The 24,529-nt window shown below is 33.5% G+C and overlaps 1 pseudogene; it reads right to left on the reverse strand.

The window, feature by feature from the left end:
• Positions 1-11,347: 11,347 nt before the first annotated feature.
• LOC149556769 (serine--tRNA ligase, chloroplastic/mitochondrial-like) lies at positions 11,348-14,422 on the reverse strand (annotated as a pseudogene).
• Positions 14,423-24,529: the final 10,107 nt, after the last annotated feature.

A 24,529-nucleotide genomic window follows, 5' to 3' on the forward strand; every position in this document is an offset into this window, starting at 1 on the left:
GTTGCCTTGGATTCTTATCTAGTCAACCTTCTTTGTAGTATAGAAGTGGGTGGTGTAACCACTTCCTTTAGAATCCTTTTGACCTTAGGATTAACAATCATGATATTATTTCCTTTTGGTGCCTAAGGCTCAAAAACCACTAGTTCTTTTCCTTTTGACTCATATTTTTCTTCTTTATCATCATCATTGTTATTATCTTCCCATTTTCCTCGAATGATTTGTAGGGGTGTTTCTCCTAGTTTACCTTCTAAATCTTGTATCATTTTATTTCTCTTCTTATCCATCTTTGGAACCTTTTTCTACATCATCATTTTAATCTTTTCATTATCATATGTACCAAATGGCTTAGCATTGGCCTCAACCATGTGACTTTTGGTATAATTGCTTGGGCATAGGTTTAGTTGGTATCCACCATGAAACATATGTGATCATAATATTGATGAATAAATTACTTAGGTATTCTCATATCATTCTTCATTTATCTTTTGAACTCATCAAAATAACCATCTAAAATTATTTCAAAAATCTCACCTAATTTCTCAATATAACTACTAATTTGCTCAACTATTGATCTATCATTATTTCACAAAACTTCTCCAATGATAGGAAAGGAATTTTGTACATAAAATAATAGACATATTTTGAGTGATCAAAACATACATGATGTATTCTTTTCCTTTTTGATGACTCCTAGATTCTCTTCTAGCTTAATCGATTATAGCTCATCCAACTTTGATGCAAGGGAGGGTATGATAATAGTGCCAAAGGCACACCTAATGATCAAGTCACCTTGTAGAGTCAACACAATGAAAGAAAACAAAATAAAGAACACCACCAAGGAGAGAAGGAATATTAAATTCTTTATTGATTCATCTAATTATTAGCATGCATGCCCCACTATGAGGCCTTCTGGGTTATGGCTAACACTAACAAAACTTACAACTTCAAATTTGACCCTTAGATCTTAGATCTCCTTGATCATTCTTCCTAGTAGACTCCTTCCCAAAAAACCTTTTCTCTAACCTAAGCCTAAACACTCTATTTGTTTTTTCCAAAATGACTTACAAAATATTCCAAATCATTACATAATGGAAGTCCAAACTCATAAAAATTTGCACATATCCCAAGACAATATCCTATCATTAAATTTTCAACCTAAATCAAATACACAAGTTGGCTCAAACTAGAAACCAATCATGTAGAAAAACTCGATCAAAGAAGCAACTGAATAGCAATAAAAATTCGGTTCACTCGTCACATGAAAAAACTCAATAGAAATAGAAATTGGCCGCAATAGGAACTTGGTCAATATTGAGAAACTCTATCGATACTAAGGAACTCGGTCACCATAGGAACCTGGTTGATACTAGACTACTCGATAGTAACTGTATCTTGGTCATAATTGGAGCTTAGAAACAATTGTAACTTGACATTCATATGTAGAATGAATAAAGGTGAGAAAGATAAGAGGAAATCTAGGATTCTTCTACATTAGACAATTGGGTTTGAAAGAAATGATTCTCTCGAATCATTGAGATGTCACAACCCAAGTTGAGTCCAACTTAGATTGTGAAATCCATGTAGCATCTTCCATTTATATGATCTTTCACTTCACCAAATATTCATAGTAATATTTTCCCCTTGTTCTCTTACCAACTCTCTGACCCAATGTTTGTTCAACCTCTTCAATCTACCTCTTAAGATAATAATCAGGTACAACTTCATCATCTGATTCATGATACTCATATAAATCAACAACATTGAATATAATAGATATATCCATGTCATCAGGTAACTTCATATTCATTAACACTATTAAACTTCTTGAAGATCTTAAAAGGTCCAAACATCTTCATCTTCAACTTATTACATGTTCCAATAGGAAATCTATATCTCTTCAAATGAAACATCACCTCATCACTAACTTAAAAAACATGATATCTTCTAGACTTATAAACATTATCCTTATACTTTTGATCACTTCATTCCAACCTCATTTTCACTTCCTCATGCAAAGAGTTTATAAAATTAGTGAATACTTCACCTTCAACACTTCCCTTCTCTTCACTAGCAATATCCTTCAAATCTAATACTCCTCTAGACTTCACCCCAGTAACAATCTCAAAAGGTTTTTTCCCAGTACTCCTATTCATAGAATTATTATTTGCAAACCTAGCTTGTGCTAATGCCATATCCTAATTACTTATCTTATCTCCAACCAAACATCTCAATAAATTACCCAAGCTTCTATTCATAACCTCTAGCTATCAATTTGTCCATGGATGGAATGTAGAAATAAACTTTAATTTAGTACCAATCTTCTTCCATAAAGTTCTCTAGAAATAATCAACAAAATTATTGTCTCTGTTAGAAAATATACTTCTCGACAACCCATGGAACCTAACAATCTCTTTGAAGAAAATCTCAACATTTTGCACAACATCTAATGTCTTCTTACAAGGTATAAAATGTACCATCTTAGAAAATCTATTCCCAAAAACAAATATGGAATCATTCCCTCTTGTTGTCTTAGATTGTTGGAAATATAAGAGTAACTAAGAGGGGAGGGGTGAATCAGTTAATACAAAAATATATCCTAGATCCCTTAAATGTTAGTACAAAATAATCTTCTAAAACCGAACTACTGATACTCGACAAACACATTAAAAATGTTGTAACTTGGTAAACACTGTAATTGCTCAGTAAACACTTAATGTGAAAATTATAAGATTTTATCTATGATTACTTATTACTTTAACTTAGTTGCAAACACATTTAAGAAATGACATTAACACATTTGACACCAAGATTTAATGTGGAAACCCGATTTGGAAAAAACCATCAATTGTAACTAGTTACTATTTTTCATTCTTTTGAAGTGAGCCATATTAGGAGTCAAACTTGTTAATAGTTATGGTATAGGAGCACCTACTCTAAACTCATCAAACAAAGTACCTAAGATTCCTAAATATTCTACTTAGTTTAGAAGTTCTAGTTAGACACATAAACCTAGTTGTAAGGCCTAGTTCAAGGATTGGCATAATTATAAGCCCTTGACTAACTAGGGTCAAAAGTGGTCTATGGGCCTAAATTTAATAGGATCTTAGGATTTTTAATTTTTTAAAGATATAGATCTATTTTGGATCATTAGCATAGTGCTAGGACCAAGTTTGGGCATTAGATTTGCAATTTTGCAAATTTTGCAAAACTTGTCAAATACTTTTAATCACTCCTCCCTAATGGTTAAATAGATCAAAAAGGTCATGTAACCATTGGGAGTGCCCTACATATTCCCTCATATGTGGAAGGTAGGAAGACAATGTAAATTTGGAAATTATCAATAAAAATAATCAACATTTCTTTGTAAATTTCATGATTCAAACTATTGTACAAATAGGTACAGACATGGGGGCATCAAAAAGTGAGCCCAAAAGTTGAAGCCTTTATTCTTATTCCTTTTTTAGTTGGTCTCATGCATTGATTTGATCTAGTTTGGGAGATATCCAATTTTTACTCACATCGCCTAGAATTAAGGCTTAAAACCAGGTTTCCTCATAGGGCTTGATTGTTTAGGAACATTCCACCATGGATAATTGAAGAACCTTGGTGGAATACAAGAATTATCAATTTAATTTCATATTTTGTAGGTTAGGAGTGTGAAAATGTAGAGGGTTGGATTTTCCACCATACCCTTGGTATGTATCTCTATGTGTACACCAATCAACAATTCAGGACAGTCATCCTAGATTTTGGTTGGGGATTCCTTAAAGCCTAAAAAATTGGATTTTAGGTTTTTTTACATGTCCACACATGTCTCAATTCTTATTTTGTGTTTTGGCATAGGAAAAAGAGCACTTGTAGTGCATTTGGAGCCCTAATTAGGCCTATTAGTCCAGTCTAATATTGCAACAACAACAACTTCCATGCACTTCCATTCCTTGGTGTTTTGACATATTTTATAAACCCAAAAATGGTATTAGGATACCTAACCAAATCATCATTTCATTTGGGAACAGTAAGACTTATATTCAAATTTCACTCTAGGAAGGGCTACAAGCCAAATCCATAGAGTGTGAAGCATTTTGATGTTATGAGTTACTTTTTAATGAAAGAACCATTAAAACCATTTGAATAAGACCTAAATAGGCTAGAGCCATGATTTTAGGCCACCCCTAGTCTTAGTATCCATTTTAGGGTGTTTGATCCCTCTTTTGTTGAAAAGATCACTTAGTGCATTTATGTGTTTTGGTGCTTAGGACCTTGGCAAACCTAGTGATTAGGTTGCCTTGCATAGTAGAGTTTTAATAACCTTGTCTAAGCCCTTTTACTATAATTTTAATAGGTATTTAGCACTTGAACCCTTTAGCTTGGGTGTTGAGGGATTGAAATTTTACCATTTCTCATTGTTTGAAGGCTTCTTGTTGTAGTAGTGAGTTCCATAAGATCCAATGGTCCCTTGGGGTGTAAACCATATACTACTTGGAATGGAGTTTTACCTATTGATCTATTTATAAATTAATTGAAGGAAAACTCTGCTCAGGGTAGGATTTTATCCCAACTTTGTGAGTATTTCTTGGTTAGGAGTCTTAGGAGATTGCCTAGGGACCTGTTTACTACCTTAGCCTACCCATTTGTTTGTGGGTGATAGGCAGAGCTATAGGTGAGGGTTGTACCCAACTTCTTAAATAATTTCCTCCAAAAGTGCCCTTGGAAATTTACATCTCTATTTGGTAAAATTGTCTAAGGCAAGCCATGGATTTTGACTACTTCTTTGAAGAAGAGATTGGCTATATGAGATGCATCATTTTTCTTCTTGCATGGCACAAAGTGGGCCATTTTTCTGAATCTATCCACTATGACAAATACACTATCACATCCTTGCTTGGTTTTAGGTAGTCCCATGAAAAAATCCATTGATATGGACTTCAAAGGTCTTGAAGGGATTGATAAGGGTTGGTAGAGCCCTAATTTTTTGTCATCCATTTAGCTTGATGGAAAATAGTACAACATTCTATAAACTTCTTAACTTCATTGTTCAACTTGGGCCAAAAATAACTTCTCTTCACCATGTCTGCTATCTTGTCAATGAAAAAGTGACCTCCTAGGCCACCACAATGTTTTTCTTTGGCTATATTTTCTCTTATTGAACACTTTGGTATGCATAATAGTTCTCCCTTGAATAGAATCCCATTGTAAGTCATATATTCAGAAAAATTAGTGTGATATCCACCCTCCATGTTTGTACAAATTTGATACACTTCTACAAAATTAGGGTCATCTAAGTATAATTTCTTGAGGGACTTAAGTCCCACACTTTTTAGTTAAAATTCTTCAATAAGACCAATCCTCCTACTAAGGGCATTAGAAACTCTATTTTCTACACCCTTTTTATGCTTAATGTTGAAGCTGTAGGCCTACAATTGCTCTACCCATTTCAGATGTCTAACTAAAAGTTTTTCTTGTGAATTAAGGAAGCTTAATGTATGATTTTCTATGTAGACAAAAAAATCTTTTGGGATCAAATAGTTCCTCCATTTCTTAAGGGCTTGGACCATGACATAGAGCTCTAGGTCATATATAGAGTACTTTCTTTTAGGCCCATTCAATATCTCTGAGAAGAAAGCAACTAGTTTGTCTTCCTGGCTTAGGACTACACCTATAGCCAAATTGCTTGCATCTATTTCTAAAGTGAAGACTTTGTTGAAATTAGGGAGGACCAAGATAGGGTATAAGGAGACTGTTATTCAATTATTGGAATGCATCATTGGCTTCCTTTGTCCATACAAACTTAGTCTTCTTCCCACCTTTTATTGTTTCAAGCATTGGTGCACACACATGACTAAATTTTTTGATAAAATTAATATAGAAAGTTGAAAGCCCATGGAAGCTTCTTACATCACCTTGATTCTTTGGTGGAGGACAATTAATGATTGCATCTACCTTTTTAGGATCAATCTTGAGGGTACCATGTGAGATCACAAAACCTAGGAACACAAGTTCCTTCCTCATAAACATGCATTTTTCCAAGTTGATTACCAACTTGTGCTGATGGATTCTTCTTAGTACCTATTCTAGATTATCAAGATGGTATTCATATTAGTATGTCATCAAGATAAATAACAACAAATTTTCCAATAAAATTGATGAATATCTCATTCATAAGCCTCATAAAAGTGCTACGGGAATTTCTTAAACCAAAGGGCATCACTAACCATTCAAAAAAACCTTCAATAGTCTTGAATGCTATTTTCCATTCATCTCTTGGCTTGATTCTAATTTCATGGTAACCAGACTTCAAGTCTATCTTGGTGAAGTAGTAAGAACCTCCTAATTGATCTAATAGGTCCTCAATCCTTGGCATGGGGAATCTATACCTTATTGTTATTTTTTTTTAGGTCTTTGCTATCAATGCATAACCTCAATTTTCCATCCTTTTTAGGGTCCAAGACTAAGGGTAGAACACAAGGACTAAGACTCTTTGATGAGCTCTCTTTCCAACAATTTTGTGACCTATTTTGCAATCTTTACATGTTGTAATGGTGTCATTTTGTATGGTGCCTTATTAGGTAGGGATGAGCCTAGTATGAGGTCTATTTGATGACTAATGTCCCTAATGGGAGGGAGGATAGTGGGTAGGTCACTAGCAATGACATCCTTATACTTTTGTAGTAGTTTTATGACTTCATTTGGTATGGGATCTTTTTAATCAGAATTAATGTTGTCTTTAGGTTTTGAGATTAAAACAAATGGTTCAATATTAGTTTCTTTCAAGGTTTTTAACATCTCTTTTTCTCCTGTGTTAATCATAGTGGGCTCTTTTTCAGATTTATTATCTGGTAGGGGCTTCATAGTGAAAGTCTTTCCATCTTTAGTGATGGAGTAGGTTTTCTTATGTATAACATCAACATCAAATTGCTAGGGCCTACCTAGAAGGATGTGTGAAGCATCCATTTCAACCACATCACAAAGGACCTTGTCCTTGAAGTCAGCAATAAAAAATTCTATCCAAGCTTATTATGTGACTAGAGTTTATTGGCCTTTGGTTAACAATGAAACATGATAGAGGTAAGGGTGTGGCTTCTTAGGGCAGTTTAACTTTTGAGCCATTTCACAAGACACAAGATTTTTAGTTGAACTAGAATCTATAAGAAGATTGCATACCTTTCCATGACATTTGATCTTTTTCCTAAAGAGATTCTTTCTTTTTGGTATTTGAAGGAAGACCTGCCTCATCATCAAGCATACTCCTTCTTCTGGTTCCAAGTCTTTAGCATAAACATTATCTTCTTGCTTATCTTCTTGGACAAGTGCTACTCTCCTCTCACCTTAGTTGTTGTTTTTCATTGTCTTGGGGCATCTTCCTACATGGTGTCCCATTTGGTTGCAATAGAAACATTTTAGTGGTCCATTACCTCTTCCCGAATTTGTGCTTCCTTTAATGAAAGGCCTTCTTCCTCTATAGTTTCCTCTTGAATTAGAGTCACTATTTTCTTTGTCTCCTTAGTCAAAAATATTGCTATTGTTGCCACTACTTTGTCCCTTGTTCCAAGAGTTTCTCTCGCCTCTAAAGTTCTTCCCACTATCATTGCTCTTCCCTTTGCCAAATTCTTGTTTTCTCTTCCATTTTACCTCTACGTTGAGTGCCATTTGATAGCACTTATTGTCTATGGTAGGGTAGTGTAGGCTTAGTTCCTCTTGAATGGGTACCTTCAAGCCATTCATTTACCTTGCTAATTTCTCTTCCTAATATTCTACATAGTGGTCTTCATACATAATTTTAGGAACTCCTAAGTGTACGAGCCTACATCCATGTCCTTTTGTTTCAAACTTAGTTTCCTCCTATAGAGTTACACCCCATAGTCCTCAAGTACATATGTATCTTTAATCAAGGCTATCATCCTATTCCATGAATTAATCATGTTCTTCCTATTCTTCATCCTTCTATTTGGATGAAGCTCCACCATGTTAGGGCTTCCCCCTTCAACTTTTATCTTGCCACCTTTACCCTCTATTTTTTAGGGATGTCCTCACATTCAAAGAATGTTTTCAAAGGCTCTATTTAATCCAAGGCTAAATCTACATTCATCTTGTCATTGAAGACTAGAAAATCTATCTTCTCCTCCCCATGGATTTCAAGGCATCTTTGAGAGGCCTTTGGTATGCAAGGATGTGTTGTTTAGAGCCATCCTCCTCTTTTGCACTCCCTCCTTCATCTTCAAACCCATCTTCTTTGTTCTTGTCATCAAGCTTCTTCTCAAGTTCTTGAAGCTTTTTAGTTAAGGCCTTATTTGTAGTCTTTTTCTCTCTCACCATATTTTCTAACTCACTATTTGTGACCCTTGCAAGAATCTCCTTATTCTCAGGATTAGACATAGCTCAAATAGCACTTAATATAGCAGTGAATAGTGAAAGTCTTCAAACATTGAGATATGGTAAGATATCAATCCCTCAACACCCAAGGTAAAGGGTTCAAGTTAAAAATACCTATCAAAAGTATATTAAAAGGGCTTAGAGAAGGTTATCACAACCCTATTATGCAAGGAAACCTAATCACTAGGCTTGCCAAGGTCCTTAGCACCAAAAAACAAAAATGCACTAAGAGATCTTTTCAACAAAAGAGAGATCACTAGTACATTTGCATTCATTTTGCTACCAAAATTTTTGACCAACGCTAAGAATCTTCTTTATTTTTTGTTTTCATTCCCTCGTTGGTCTCAAAAAAAAAAATTTCCCCCCCTTTGGTCAAAATTTTGACCAACATCAAATTACACAAAGTTGATGCAAAGACTAGAAACGCCAAATATTTTCCCACATTTTTTGAACTTTGGTGAATGCATGCCAAATGGGTTTGCTTGCATTTTTTGATCTTGGATATGATTGAGAAGGCAGGATGAAATTGTGTGTCTTTTTCGCTCGCATTTTCTGAAATTTGGTGAGTGCATATCGGATTGGCATTTCTCATAGGGTTTTCCCATGAACAAATTTTCTTGTAGGTGCCCTATGTCGACTTGGCCTAGTGTGGAACCATTCTTTCAATACTAGCTATGACCGACTGGTGAGAGTGAATAGCATTCGGGTGGTTGACCATAGCCTACATTAGATACTTGTTTCTCATTCTCATCAACATGGCACACATGAGATTAGGATAACTAGTCCTCAAGCTATAGTGCATTTGCTTCTAAATGAGAATGAATTAGGCCATTGGGCATTATTTTCTAATATAGAGGCCCTTTCCTGTCTGCATACATGAGTATTGCATCTGCTTTCGCTTTTATTAAAAGGTAAAATAGTATAGTTGCTATGTTTTCATCATCCATTTAATGGGAAAACTCCTTGTTTGGAAGTAGTCTATTTAGCTTTACAAAGATCTGACATAAAATCTTCCAATATTGTATATAAAGCTGGATAAGTTTCTTCAAGATAGTTCAAAGAGTATAAACATAATTCATAAAGTTGAGCCGGTTAATAAGTTCTTGAATCAGATGCAAACAAACAAAATTGTTTTCCCAAATTGGAAGTAGCAATCTAGAACAGTAGTTGAATAGAGCATAACTTAATGGGTGTTTGTAAATTGATTGTTACAGGGTTTACCAAGTGATATTGAAAAGTGGGTTCTTTGTCTTAAAGGAGAAATTTTGCATTTTTAGGGCACATGATTCTTACTAACCTAGTTAAGCATTCGTGAGCCATCAAAGATCATTATTCAACATAAAACAAGCAAAGCTTCGACATGGGCTTATTGGATAAGGTATGCACAATTGGAAGAAAAGGAGCTCTTTTTATACTTTCTGATTTATAATTTCCTTCAGTCATCCATATTAATTACAACTACATAATGAAGTGAACATACCATCCTACAACATAGTTTGTAAATATACTTTTTTATACATTTCCTAAACACTAGCATAATACCAAACAATTGTCAGTTGCTTTAATCAATGTTTCAAATACGTATCTATCTCATTTCAAACATATTCTTATCATATTGTTCTTCTGGACCCTCTAATAACATGTGCTGGTATTGATAATCACCCTTGCTGTAGTTAGCAAACATGAAAGCAATTAACTATTAAGGTCACTCAATAGTCATTCTTTGAACATTTAACAAGAAATGGACTTTTCATAATCTTCCTTGATAAATAACTTGACTAGTTCTTGAGAATAGTGCATACTAAATAGAGAATGAGTAGTCCAATTTCTTGAACTCCATTGTTAAAAATTACTATGAAGATCAAAAATAAAATCCTAACCATTCCAATGTGAATTTAACATATGTGCACTTGCATTATTCTTGCAAATATAGTGTTACTCATAGGATTACCTCTTATTCTAGGAGCAATTTTCTATTTTGATTTGACATTATTTGATTGCACCTTTGGACATTTTGTTGTCTTTCACTTCCATCATTTTGACATCATTAGGATTCTTGGCATTGTCATCAGACTCTTTAACAAAAATACTACCAACTCTCCCTTAATCTTGTTTCAAATTCTTTTGTCTCAAACTATAATTATTTCTTACCCGACAAACAACTATTACAGTAAGATGGCCTCCTCAAAGTATTTTGCCTTCCATATGAATCAAGAATATTTATGGAAGCAGTCTACTAACTTTCTTCATAATAAATGAAAACTTGTAGGGGGTGACCCCTAGTGCACATGGTAGATGGATAGGCTTGAAGTCGTGGGTCACCCTCATGGTCTTGAGTTTGATTCCACCTCTGAGTTCAAATGGTGAGAGTGGCTTGCTTGCAGATACTCTACACCCTTGGGGGACTAGTCTCACCCTAAGCTCACACCGACCACTAGTCATCAGTGGGCTAAGGTCACGAGGACACCCCCATGTAAAAATAAATAATAAAATTAATGAGAACTTGCTATTGTTAAATATCCTTATGTTGTCTGTGCGACCTGCTATATCATTATCAATATGATCTTTTGAAGAAGAATGCCCTCCATTTGCAAAGTGTGATGTAGTAGAAAACATACTGTATTTATATCTTCTCTTATTTATAGTCTAGAGTATTGGGATAATCTCCCCTCTAAATTTCATTTGAACAAAATGAATGTTCAAAGAACACCCTTTTATACTTTTTTGGATCTTTAAGTTACCAAGGGATCAAGTAAGCAATGCAAAAATGCATTTAAGACACCTACCTACAACTTATCCCAATAAATGTGTAGTCAACCTACCATTTGAGGATTACTAAGGTCAAGAAAGATGAGTACTAAAATGTATGAGGTGGAAAACATTTCATACACTTAGTAGCTAAATCTAAGGTCTTGCTTAGAAACAATGGTTCAAAAAACTGTCACAAAATTATCTTCACATCTAGGAAATCGCTTTATTATTTTGACTTTGGATATATGACTTCAACACCACCCATGAATGGTTTCAAAACTCCTAGAACAATTATAGACCCATCTTCCTACTGAAAATTTTCAAGAATGGATATAATCATTCTAGGTATAGCACAAGCTGTTGCATTTAACGTATGTACAAACTACAATGGTGGCAATGGGGTTTTCCCTTTCTTGGGCTTAACAACCACTGAAAGAGTTGATTCTACATTTACAAGTCAAAACTAAATATTAAGTCGATGACTTTGGTAATCTATGTAGTTTGATGTACTGGATATCTGAAAATAAGAAAATTTGTATAATTATTACACAAATATTTGTAGAGGCATATATTTTTTTCCTATCTACCAATCAAATATTGTCCTTTCTGAATGGCATTATAGTTTAGGGTATACCTCATCATACTGCCCTAGACCTGGCATCCATGCCTCCCCATCATACTTTTGGTATGCTAGTGCACCTAAGTTTTTAGAAGGCATGTCTAGAGTCCTAGAAAAAATAAAAAATTGTAAAACAAAAAAATAGAAAAAGTATGTTGTATAATCAATTAAATAGCCAAAGATTTCCAACTCAGTTGAAGTGTAATCCAAGTGAAGAAAAGAGATCTTCCTCAATGCTAATTAGCTCCTCAAGGAATAATTCACTTTCCTCTGGATGACATATCACAAACATTTCAACCTTATTGAATTGATGGACATGGTACAAACCCCTGCCCAAACAACCCAGAAAAAATAGCTATACTTTAGGCAATAGAAATTCATAAAAAACTCAGCTCACTAATCACTCACCAGAAGGAGCTAAGGAATCTATATAATTTGCAGATCTATTATTGTCAATTATGAAGCATTTCAAACAACAAAGTAGTGTGAAACCATGGTATCTTTTCATCATTATGGCTTGGAGTCTCGATCATCTATCACCAATATTATATTTGTGGATAGTGGGCACAACTTAGTATATAAAGAAATAAGAAAGAAGGCATAAAACATAGGTATGTTTGATTATAAAAATAATTGTTTTCCCTAAAATTGAATGACTCATATATCTAGACAGGTTAAGGGAAAGTGACGAATGAAGAAATCCTTGTGCACATTTAACTAGTTATAATTGCAAGAGAGGATCAGGTTCAAACTCAATGAATGCACCTGCCATGTAACTATAAGAGATCTAGAACACACTGGCACTCTCCTCCAAGCACTACTATTTTAATCTAGTGGAGTAGAGGCAAGTGAATGGAATCAAGAAGTTTCACTTCACAGGCTAAGAATCCATTTCCATTGCCTTTGTCCACACATTAAAGAAGCTACGGGGGGAACCATGTATGGGGGATGAGCTCACAATGACATGCACACAATGATCTAACCATAAAAAATCCTACCCCACTACAAGATAATAAGTCATGGTAGAAAAAAAAGAATAACAATTCAAACCAAAATGATTGCATTAGTATATAACAATTAATGCCTTATTCTAGAGGTTTCCATTTACAATGCAAGTGATATAGGGAGGGTCTTTCATAAATGTGCCCTTTTTGTGACAAAATTAGTACCATTTTAAGGACCAATAGTTGTTAATTAAAACATAACCATTACATTTAAAAATGTATAGTCATCTGACAAAATACCTTAGCCAAAAATTAAAATAATAAAACTAGTCAGCACAACATGTATTAATATAACAAAGGTCACTCTTGAAATTGAGTGAATATTTTTGACAACCTTAATGACCAATGAAATACACACATCAAAGGGATATACTCCCCAAATAATGATCCCAAAGCTTAACTTGAAAAACAAGATTATTGACACTCATCCAAAAGTACTACCAACCTCCATTAAAGTATACATGTAAGGGTTCATGAGGAGGGAATCAAGTCCCTTACAAGAACTAGGGACCTCAACCTATCTTGCCAAGAGAGATCAGACCTTCAACCAAGGAGGTTTATAGACATTTACTGACTTGAAAGCATGTTTTATTTTCCAATATGAAATATAGTTTCTTTTGAGCATGCATTTGTTTTCAACTTGACATAGTTGCAAGATATTAGTAGAATATAAGCTGACCATACATTTTATGTGGTATTATACAAATCAAAGTACTCAAGAAATTATTGATTTTACATGTTCAATGGTCTCCATTATGTAGATAATAATGATTTTACCAAACATTTTTCACACCATTCCACATAGCATTATCAATCCTAAGCAGTATTAATAAGTATCTTGTAACATACTGAATCTAAACATTGGCCCTTTCAAGAACCTCAAACCACATTTTTTATTAGTATGGAGTGCATACAAGTTATAGACATTTTGTTTAGTTGAACAGTTTTTTCATATTTCAAGAAATGTATGTTGGATGGAATAGATTACCTTTTATTTAATGCAATCATAGTTTCCAATGTTGATGTAATGCAATAAAAATTAATATAGCAAAAAACATGTGCACTTCCATTTACTCAAGAGAGTGACACTTCCATAAAAAAAATGCAATCATACCTTGTTGCATAGCCTACAACACCAACCTCTGTGCAAAAGCAATGTGAAAAAGCAACATGTTTTATTCGAAAGAGTGTGTCAGCTACAATGCGATCCATGTACATTCCCCCTACTGGGATCTCTGAGGTTCCTGCTAGACACTGGTTTGTTCCATATATAGAATATACTTGCTGAAAACAAAATTAGTATATTTGTATCATGGTGTTTCAAATTTTCAAATGCACCATCTTATCTTTAAACCTTTAATCTTCTTGTAACTCCAATGATTTATGACTTGAACCTTGGAACATATAAAAGGGACAACTAAGATAATAAATTATTAATGATAGAAATTGTTTTGTCAATCAAATTTTGTATCATAAAAGGACTTAACACCTGGGTATTCTCTACCCTGGGTTGAAAGCCACATTTTTCAAGAATAGATGTCCAAACAATATCAAGGGTACTCAAAGGAACATATCCTCTTCTTGTGAGTTCTAATAGAGCCCAGTTAATGAGTCCCATCTCCAATAAAATAGCCTCATTTTTTAGGTAATAGAACTTTGAGCCACTAACTTGAACCATAAATACATGGTCAGCAAAAGTTCCATTTTTTTTCTGAGCTATTGCTAGATATTTGAGGAATCTTAAAATTACAAGCTTGAAAACCCACCTACTTGTTAATGAATCATCTGAGAAATTCTATAATCAATTTTTCATAGGACACAACACTTTATGAAGGTTTTTCAAATGAGGTAGCAAGCTAAGTTGGCTTGTTAATTGCACTTGAATTAGAGTAGCACTGTCATAGTTGAGCTCTCAAGAAGTCATAACATTTCATTTCTATGAACATCACCTAGATGCAGTGAGTGCTAAGTGGATTATTCAGGCTTGTGAGAGATGGGTATTCTTAACCACTCCTATTTGAAACTACATGATTTAAAATCTTGATAAGGACCAAAAATTTTAGACCAAAATTTTTGACCATCTATTAAAATGTTTTAGATTGGTTGGAATTTGCAAGGAGAAATAGCTTTTTTTTTTAAAAATCCATGCCCGTTTTGGTCAAAATTTTGACCAACATGGGCTTCATATGTTAAAATGTAAAACAGTCAATTTCGTGCCCTACTTCATTGTTATGAGAAACTTGTACAAAAATGTGAGAGGGATGCTCAAGACTTGGGAATCTGTTGTGTATGGTCATTGTGGATGAGCCAAAATATGGTAAGGGTAGAGATGATGGTTTTCTTTGCTAATGTTGGGATCTCTTCTAGTTGTTTCAGTGCCAATTTTTGTGGCTATACTGGACATTATTGTTCCATCTATTTTGCTTAGGGTTTTCAAATCATGCCATGGATTGAAGGTGGACTAGAATACCTATAGTTTTGTTCTTCTTTAGTTGACATTCCTTTCATTTCTTTGGTTCGGTCCATCATTATAATCTGTAAGTTTGTCTCCGCATTTCTCCTGCAAGTCTTGACAATTGATTTCTTTTTGTATTTTGCTAAAAAAAATTGAATAGTTTGGAGCCCATTTTGGGACTACAAAAGACTTTAGATTTAATTTGCTAAAAATTTGGGAAAAATAGTTTTTGGACAAGGTTTAATGATTATTGAGATACCCTAAATGATTTACAGCTTTGTCGAAGGGCTTGACTCCTTAACAAATTCAGATACAACTAACAAAGCGCCGACTTTGGATTCCAAAAACTTCCAAATTCCTTTCAAGCTTCAACATTTTGTATGTTATTAGAATAGGGTTACAACAATATCAAGATCTAAACATAAAAAATAATCATGCTCAAAGATAAAGTAAGGGGTTATACACATTAAAAAATACCTACTTTGGAGATGTAAAACATATCCACTGACAATTCTACCATAATCATAGGCATCACTGGTCATTTAAATATGTTAGACTCAAAATATTGCAATTGCCTATGTGCTAGTCTTAGCCTGATATAATTAATATTCTAGAGCTACCATCATGCACTATCACAAAGAACTAAAAAATAATTCTTTTGAATCCATGTCAACACATACATGCATTCTGAAGGATGATCAAGGAATAAGTTTTGCTTAGCTTTGTCTTTTCACTTGAAAATTCTTCATCTATTTATTTATTTTATAGTTCTATAGCATTGGTGTTTGGTATGAAAAGCATTTAGTTGGAGTTTCATGCAAGGTAATTCTTTGATTCTCTTTTCTTTGGTATCAAATCAGTTTTGAATGGCTTTGGTTGACTCGTTTAGGTGTTTAAGTTCGATATCTTCCACAATACTGTCTTCTTGAATAGCTTTGAGTTGATTCCTTATAAGAAGCTTGAATAGGCCTGAATGCTTCCACAATGCTATCAAATCAGTTAAGCTTTGCATTTCCTTAACTATTATTCCTCTTTGGGAGACAAGCTTATTGTGCCTTATCAGGTTGCTACTTTGAGTTGATTCGGGCAGGCATTTTCTTCATAATCAATGTTCACATCTAATCTCCATTTGAATTATCTTGATAGTAAGGACCATTTCCAAATTTGTATCAATAGCACATATATGAATAGTTGGAACACCTAGTTTATTATTAAATTTTAAGGCAGTAATGCAATCCCCATGGCTCTATTTCTCATGATAGGAAACTTCTGTGAGTATTTACCTAATTAGAGAGGTAAGGAAGGATGTGAAAGGGGCTATCTACTAAAGTGAGAACAGCATTGGTTGAGTTCTCTTGGAATTTGAAGTAGGACACAAGTGTTTCTTGAATACATTTCTTGGTTGGTTCAACTAAATTCCTTATTTGAATACATAGAAAGAGCAATATTTTATTTTTTGCAATCAATCAATTGAAAATTGGAGGATCTTGTGTGCAACTTAATACAAGGAATAACCATCATTGATCCTATATTTCTTCAAGATTAGCTAACCCCCCCCCCCCAATGGAAACACTAGTTAACACTTCACACCAAAAGACACTGAAGAATTTCCAACTTGGAGGATCCTGTGTGCAACTTAATATAGGGAATCACCATCATTGATACTATATTTCTTCTAGATTAGCTAAACCCCCCCATGGAGCCAATAGTTAACACTGCACACCAAAAGACACTAAAGCATTTCCAAATTGGCCAAAAATAACTTTGTTACTATCCCATTACACTTATTACATCAATTGTTCTACAATTAAATAAGATTTTCTCTTGAAGTTGTGGAAGTAGTTGTTGATGAAATTAGTGTAGAGCGTGTGGGAATTTGGCTTTCTCCTTTCTCATCTTATGACTCAAATCATGATCTTGATGCTTACAAAACCAATGATCTTTCTCTCATATCGTGTAGATCTTTTTGGCTTGTGAGGAATTTGGTTATTGCCCACACACTTTAGGAGCAGATTGAAAATATTCAATGCCTAAGAGAATGCATGTTCTTCCCAATTCAATTGATCATGGAAACCCCCATTTTAGGTATGTGCATCTTCATTCACCACCTTTCAATACTAGCTATGTTGAGCACAAATAACATTGCAATGAAATAGTTGGATTATTATCAATCTATGTTTTCAGCATTGTGCAAAGAATATTGCAATGAAACACTAAATTCAAATAGAAATGGTCAATCAAAGGCCTCTCTGATTATTCTCAACTATATTCCCTCTTCTTTTCAGTACACATAAATTGCAGCTACAGGAGCTCACAATTTAAGAAAATATGAAATTCAATTTTAGCCCAAATTAAAAATTGTATTTATAAATATAAGAATAGAACCAAAGATCTTTTAAAAACATTTCCAGCAATTATCTCAGTAGCATTTCAGTTTTGATAAATTTTGACCAATAATCTCATTAGCCCAAAACCTTATCAAAAGTCTCATCACTTTTCATAGATCACTTTTCCTCTGTACTTGGTATATCTCTTTTATTCACTTGTTTTTGATGTCGATCAATTTGGACTTTTTAAATTTCTGTTCAAATCTTGTAGGTAAAGGGCTATTTTTGAGTTTAGATTTATCTGTCATTAATATATTTTAGAATTTGTTTCTATAAAATTTTGTCATAAATGTTCTGCATAAAATAGTGAAAATGCCTATTCATAAATGTCTTGTTTTATCTCCTTTCTAATGCCTATTCATTTAGTTTCAGTGAAAATGGTTTGAGCCAATAGTGATAATGATTTGAGCTAAGAGTAGATTCTCCATGTTTTTCTTTTGTAAAAATAAAGAAAGCACAATAGAATCTAAAGTCATTATGCCCTAAATATTATAGAGAACAGAAGCATTTGTACGAGCACTATGATCCATCTATCATTCACTATGATTTGAAATCATCAAATTTTCTCCTTGATGCAAACTACAATACCAAAGTAAGTAAATTTGATTGTAAGGGAATGCTCATCAGGGTAGATTCCAAACTAAAAAACCTTGTACTTGATTATTGAATATGTTAAAGAAGAAACAAATGCTAGTTAATTTATAGACTGGAACTAACCTGAATTGCTTGATGTATTTTTTAAATGTAGAGATGCATATACTAATGAATTTTTTGTTGCTGCAGGCCAAGCCACAACTAATAGATAGGTCAAAGCTTCCAAGTATTGTGGATCCTATGATTAAAGAGTTGCTGAACTTGAAATATCTTCAGCAAGTAAGTTGCATGCAAAATATTTCTTTTAAAGGGAATTGACATTATTTTTAAAAATACATTCAGTTTATACAATTGTACTCATGTTTTGGTGGATAAAAACTTAACGTTCTTCCACATTTCTTGCCCAATTTATTTCATATCTGAAATAAGACATAATCTTGCCATTTTCCAATAGCTAAATGTCTTTAACTATGATTGGAATTTGGCATAAAATATATTTTTAAGGTTAGATTGTTAGCTAGTTCTGGTTGATCACAATTTGAAAATTAGAGGTGCTAATCCTTTCATTGAAGAGAAAATTTATAGTGCACTACATATCATCACACTTACCCAACAAAGTTGAGCCAAACATGTGATTATCTAGATTGAAGGACATTGTCCACTCCATAATCTTAGCAAGAAGAACACCATAAGCATTTGTGAACCAAGTATTTATGATGAAGCAAGAAGGAAAGAAAAATGAAAAAATGTGTTGAGTCGAGAGATAGACATTGGAAAGAAAGCCATTGATTATAAAAAGTATTAAGATCAAGTTTAAAAATAATGTTTTAATTGACAAGCATAAAGCAAGATTAGTAGCTAAAGAGTAACAAATTTTCTTTGTACATCCGTGCACTGTCTCCATGATTCCATGTTTGGTCCTTAGCCTCTTTGCAATAACCACATGATTGATGATTGCCAAATAGTGCCAACATACTATGTGGAAAGGCCCTTTCTAGATCATATTTCAATGCAACAATTTATCAAACGATGGTACTTTGAGGGGAAAATGATCATCTTCAATCATGTGACTTTGGCTCACTACTTCAAATTTCTTAGAGGATATAGAAACTTATTGACTATAAACAACAGGTATGTTCTTAGAAAAAAAACCCATACTCATTGTAAACAACAAGTATGGACTTAATGCATATTTCATGAGTTGTGGTTCATAAAAACCCATACTCATTAGCTTGAATTTTTTGTTTAATACCCAATGCATTGAGGCGATGCTTAAAATTTGAATTCATAACAACCATTTCTCATCAACTTAAATTGTTTGTTTAGTACCCATTGCATTGATGTGACACTTACAAGGTTGAAGTATTGCAACTTCTTAAAAGGTCTGCCTACTCAATTCCATGATGATCCAACTTTCCTTGATCCTTGGGAGAATGATGTAGGAGCATCAAGGTCAAGGTTGAAGGCATGAGAAGAAATTAAGGTCTCAAGATAACCAACATGACAATGTTAGAATATTTGATGTAATAAGACCCTGTGAAGGTCCTTTTTGATTTGTTCCTAATCATTTTAGTTACATTTGAAAATATTAATTAACAAAAACCATATGTGTAGATATAAACATTAATCACAATATGTCCAATTTATTTGTAGGTATATTTTTCTGTAAAGAAAGACCATGCCTGACAATATGAATCTAGAAGAAAATAATGAGACAATGGCTACATTGTGGACTCAGTTCCAAAGAAAACCTGATAAATGTTATTGTCCTTGCAAAAAGTGTAAGGGTTTAAAGAATCAAAGAATTCTGACCACAACAACCTAGAGTCATTGTAGGTAATATGGTCATGTTGAAGGGGGGCACGATTTTCATCCATTGCTGAATGTGGATTTCCTATTGGAGGAACATGGAGGTGTGAATATCCAAGCTAAGGATAACACTCCCATGGAAGAAGATGATAATGTGCCAGAGGACATGATTGAAGAAGATGGTATTGGGGCAAGTGATGAAGAGGCTCACAATGATGGTACTAGAGAATTTGATAATAATGATGAATATGGTCTTGATATACCTTTACTTGAGAAGGCACACGAGCCCTTATACCCAGGCTCCCAAACAACTCTACTATCAGCTATAGTGTTCTTGGTGAACTTAAGGGTTATGAATAGTATATCCAATGTAGCAATGTCACATATGCTAAGGTATGTCATTTTTGTCATCTTCAATGTTAGCATACAATTATTATTCATTATATTAATAATGCATATTTATTGTTGTAGGTTGATTAGTGAGTTTTTGTTACCACTATCAAAAATTTTGCCTCGTTCATACTAAGAATTATCTGACATTATGGATCAGATTGGAATGAAGTATCAGACAATACATGCATGTCCCAATGATCACATTCTATATCATAAACAACATGAATTTGCAATAGAATGTCCTAATTTTCATGTTAGTAGATATTGGTCAGATCAAATAACAAAAAAAGTATCTCACAAGTTTCTTCGGTACATTCCCATTATTCCACATCTTGAACAATTATTCAGGTGCACTAACTTGGCACAATTTATGGATTACCATGCACACAATAGAAGTCAGGATGACATTATGTGAATTCCTACCAATGGTTCTGCATTTAAAGAGATAGAAGAAACATGGTCACACTTGAAAGAACCTCGTAATCTAAAATTTTCACTGGTGGTGGACGGTGTCAATCCATATGGAGATATGAGATCTTTTTACTCAGTATGGCCTATTTTTGTTATTAACAATAACATTCCTCCTTGGATGTCCATAAAGAGGGAGCACATAATTTTGTTAATTATTGTGCCAGGTATTATTTTATTTTATAGTTATCTAAATTAATTTATAAACAGTGCATGAAAATGGTTATAATAATTACGTAATGTTTATGTTCATTCAATTGTTAGGTAAATACCAAGTTAAAGATATGAACATGTATATTGAGCCCCTAATTGACGAGTTGTTGAAGTTATAGAATGGCATCACTATGTATGACATCTCTAGAGTGACAAGACATCGACAATTTCAATTCCATGCAATGCTTGTATGGACAATACATGATGCCCCTGGGCTAACTCATTTTTACAGTATGTTATATTGTTAAGATCACATATTTTTGGTCTGTTATAGTGCTTACACATTACTATCAAATACTTAAGTTGTGCATGATAATTGTACATGATCTAATTATACATGATCTTTTAGGCCTTCAGACAAAGGTAAAAATTTGTATGTCCAATTTGTGGTCTGAAGATGAAATGTCATCATTCGATAAGTTTAGGAAAGTAGGTGTTTGATGAGTTTAGACACTTTCTCCACAATAATCATAGGTATCGAATTGCTGAAAAACATCTTTTCAATGGGAAAGAAGAGACATCATCAAGGCCATGGAGAATGACACATTATTTATGAAAGTTGGAATACAATTTACTAAATCGTCAAGGTAATGTCCAATTTGTTCTTTGAAGTTTACAATTTGTATTTTGATATTGTCTTATAGTTACTAATGATGTAACTAATGCTCATGAAGGTTATCAAGGCATCAATGACCAACTTCCTAGAGGAATGAAAAGTTATCCTACTCAATTTAGTAGGTTACCATACTACAAGAATCTCTGAATCGCCCATTTGTTTGATGCTATGCATATTGGAAAGAATGTAACAAAGACACTATGAAAAGTGTTGGATGGAAGGTGTGATAGAGAACAAATTGCTAAAATTTGTACTAACATTCATGAATCTAATCATGCACTAAAAGTTTTCATTGAATCAAATAGGAATAGAGATCACATAAATACAAGTGCCCTTCCTTGGTTATTAACAGAGCAACAAAGTGATGCATTAAAAGAAGTCATAAAAAAACAAAATTTCCAACAGGATTTGCTGCAAATATAAGCACTCTTATATCAAAGAAAGGTGATTTTGGGCCAAGGTTGAAGACACATTATTAGCATACCTTCCTCAAGGTAAGTCATGTTTTCTATTTACAGTATATTTGTAAGATTGAATGTAGTACTAGTTGCATTATTTAATAATATATTGAAATAATCATTTTTTAATGATTGAAGTTCGTCCTACCTCTATCCCTTCCACAATAGTTTGACAATAGTATTAAACAAGTTGTATATGATCTTGAAAAATACATGAGGTTAGAAGAGTGTTTTTTCTTAGATTTGTAGCTTTTTATCTAAAATTTATTGTATAATTTTATTTGAAATCTCCTCTATGTGTTTTTGCATGTTGAATCTCTTTTAGGTGGTTATCATCTAAAGAAATTGATAAAAAATATATAAAATATTGGAAGAGAAAAATTTCACAGCTTATGTGTGAAATGGAAAAGTGTTTACCTCTAACATTTTTCAATGCTCAAGAACACTACCTCATACATCAAGTTGAGGAGATTGAATTGTGTGGACCTGTACAAGCTAGATCAATGTGGATGGTTGAGAGGCACTTGAAATTTATGATGGGCTTGGTTTGACAAAGAGCACGTCCTAAGGGTTCTATGATAGAGGGATATATGATATACCAGACCATGGTGTATATCAGTGAATATCTTCCAAAGTTTGCAGTAGGTATCTATGTAGATCGCATTTGGGATCCCAACTATAATGACAAATTCAGAGGGGAGTACCTGGCGAGGAAAGGTAGATTGAAGAGGGTGAGAGGTAATTATAAGTTTTCTTTTGTAATTTGACAATTCTTAACCATCATCAATATATATAAGTTGTTTCTAACTAGTATAATTGTCTTCTTTATAGTTGGTCGTGAGTGGGATGCACTACACTTGTATATTGCAAACAATCTTGATTGGATGATAGTGTGGATTGAACAGTCTCAAGAAAATGGTCGCTCATTAACATGGGGTGGTGTTGCATCATTGGTTAAAGAAGCTCATCATAATGGAGATCCCAATGTTATGCCAATGGTACTTGATCTAATATATGGCTTAAGAGATACAAAGGTATGCATAAGATTACTAATCATGAGACATAAGTTTAATATCAACTCATAGATCAATAAGAAGAAGTTTGAATAATTGTAGGTCAAACATCACAAAGCTATGTACTACCATGGCTATAAATTTTGCACAAAAATGTTAGATGAAACAAAGAAAACATGTGATTCTAGGATAAGTGCTATCTTCACAGTCACCAATATTTCATCTAGAACTGACATACATCCTCAACAATCTGAAAATTGATACTATGACATTTTGGATGATATACTTGAGTGTGACTTTAATTCATTCAAAATAGTTCTATTTGTTGTCAAATGGTTTAAGTTATGATTGAATTGAAATGATCCCGATAGGACTGTTATTGAACACGATAGTGGATTTACTATGATTAATACAAGGTCATTTGAGCCAGTCAGAGATGAACCCTATGTTCTTCCAAGTCAATGTGAGCAAGTGTTTTACTTTGGTATTCCAAAAAAACCAAGTTGGTCATTTATTATTAGACATGACCCAAGAGGAAGGCTGGTAAAGTATAATGTGATTGAAGAAGAAGATATTGAAGAAGCACAAGAGGAAGTAAATGATTATCAGGAACAACACTTACCCAGTGATGAAGAAGAAGAAGATGGTGATGATTTTGGTCATGCTGATGATAATGGTGATAATGATGATGATGATGCTGATGATGATCATAATCATGGTGATGAAGATGGTGATGATCATGGCGATGATGGTCATGATGATGATAGTGATCAAGAGGATGATGATGGTGATGAAGATGGTGGTGGTGACAACGGCGATCAAAGTGACAAGTACAATAATGGTGATGATGATGATGATGATGATGATGATGATGATCAATGAAATCTTCAGGTACGATCAATGTCAACTATGATGGGGCCTTGTATGACCAAATATTTCTTTCCAAACCATATATGCATATATAAACATTAAGTAGAACATGTCAAATATTTTTTTAGATATAAACATTAGTTATGCTAAATTTTTAACTTAAGAGAAATGATTTACATATACAATCTACTTTATTATTAATATTTTTTTTGATAAGTCTATTACTTTAATTTTGTTGTTGATTTCTAAGACTTACTAATTTTTTTCATAGGGCGATATGGATGCACCATGCCAGACACCTTCAGTAGAGGTAAACATTAATTATTGTAAATTTTAACGTTACTATAGAAAAAAGTTTACTATTATTATGTTCTTTTCTTTATGGCTTTGGATTTATTTTGATGAAAGTACACGAATATTTGATGTCACAAATGATACAAAAAAGCTACAATGATCGTTGATCAAATGCAATTTGAAATACGGGCATCATATCTACATGACATTGGCCT

This window comes from Cupressus sempervirens, chromosome 5 (genome assembly GCF_028749045.1).
Source record: "Cupressus sempervirens isolate cs-2001-9-10 chromosome 5, ASM2874904v1, whole genome shotgun sequence".
NCBI classification, from domain to species: Eukaryota; Viridiplantae; Streptophyta; class Pinopsida; order Cupressales; family Cupressaceae; genus Cupressus; species Cupressus sempervirens.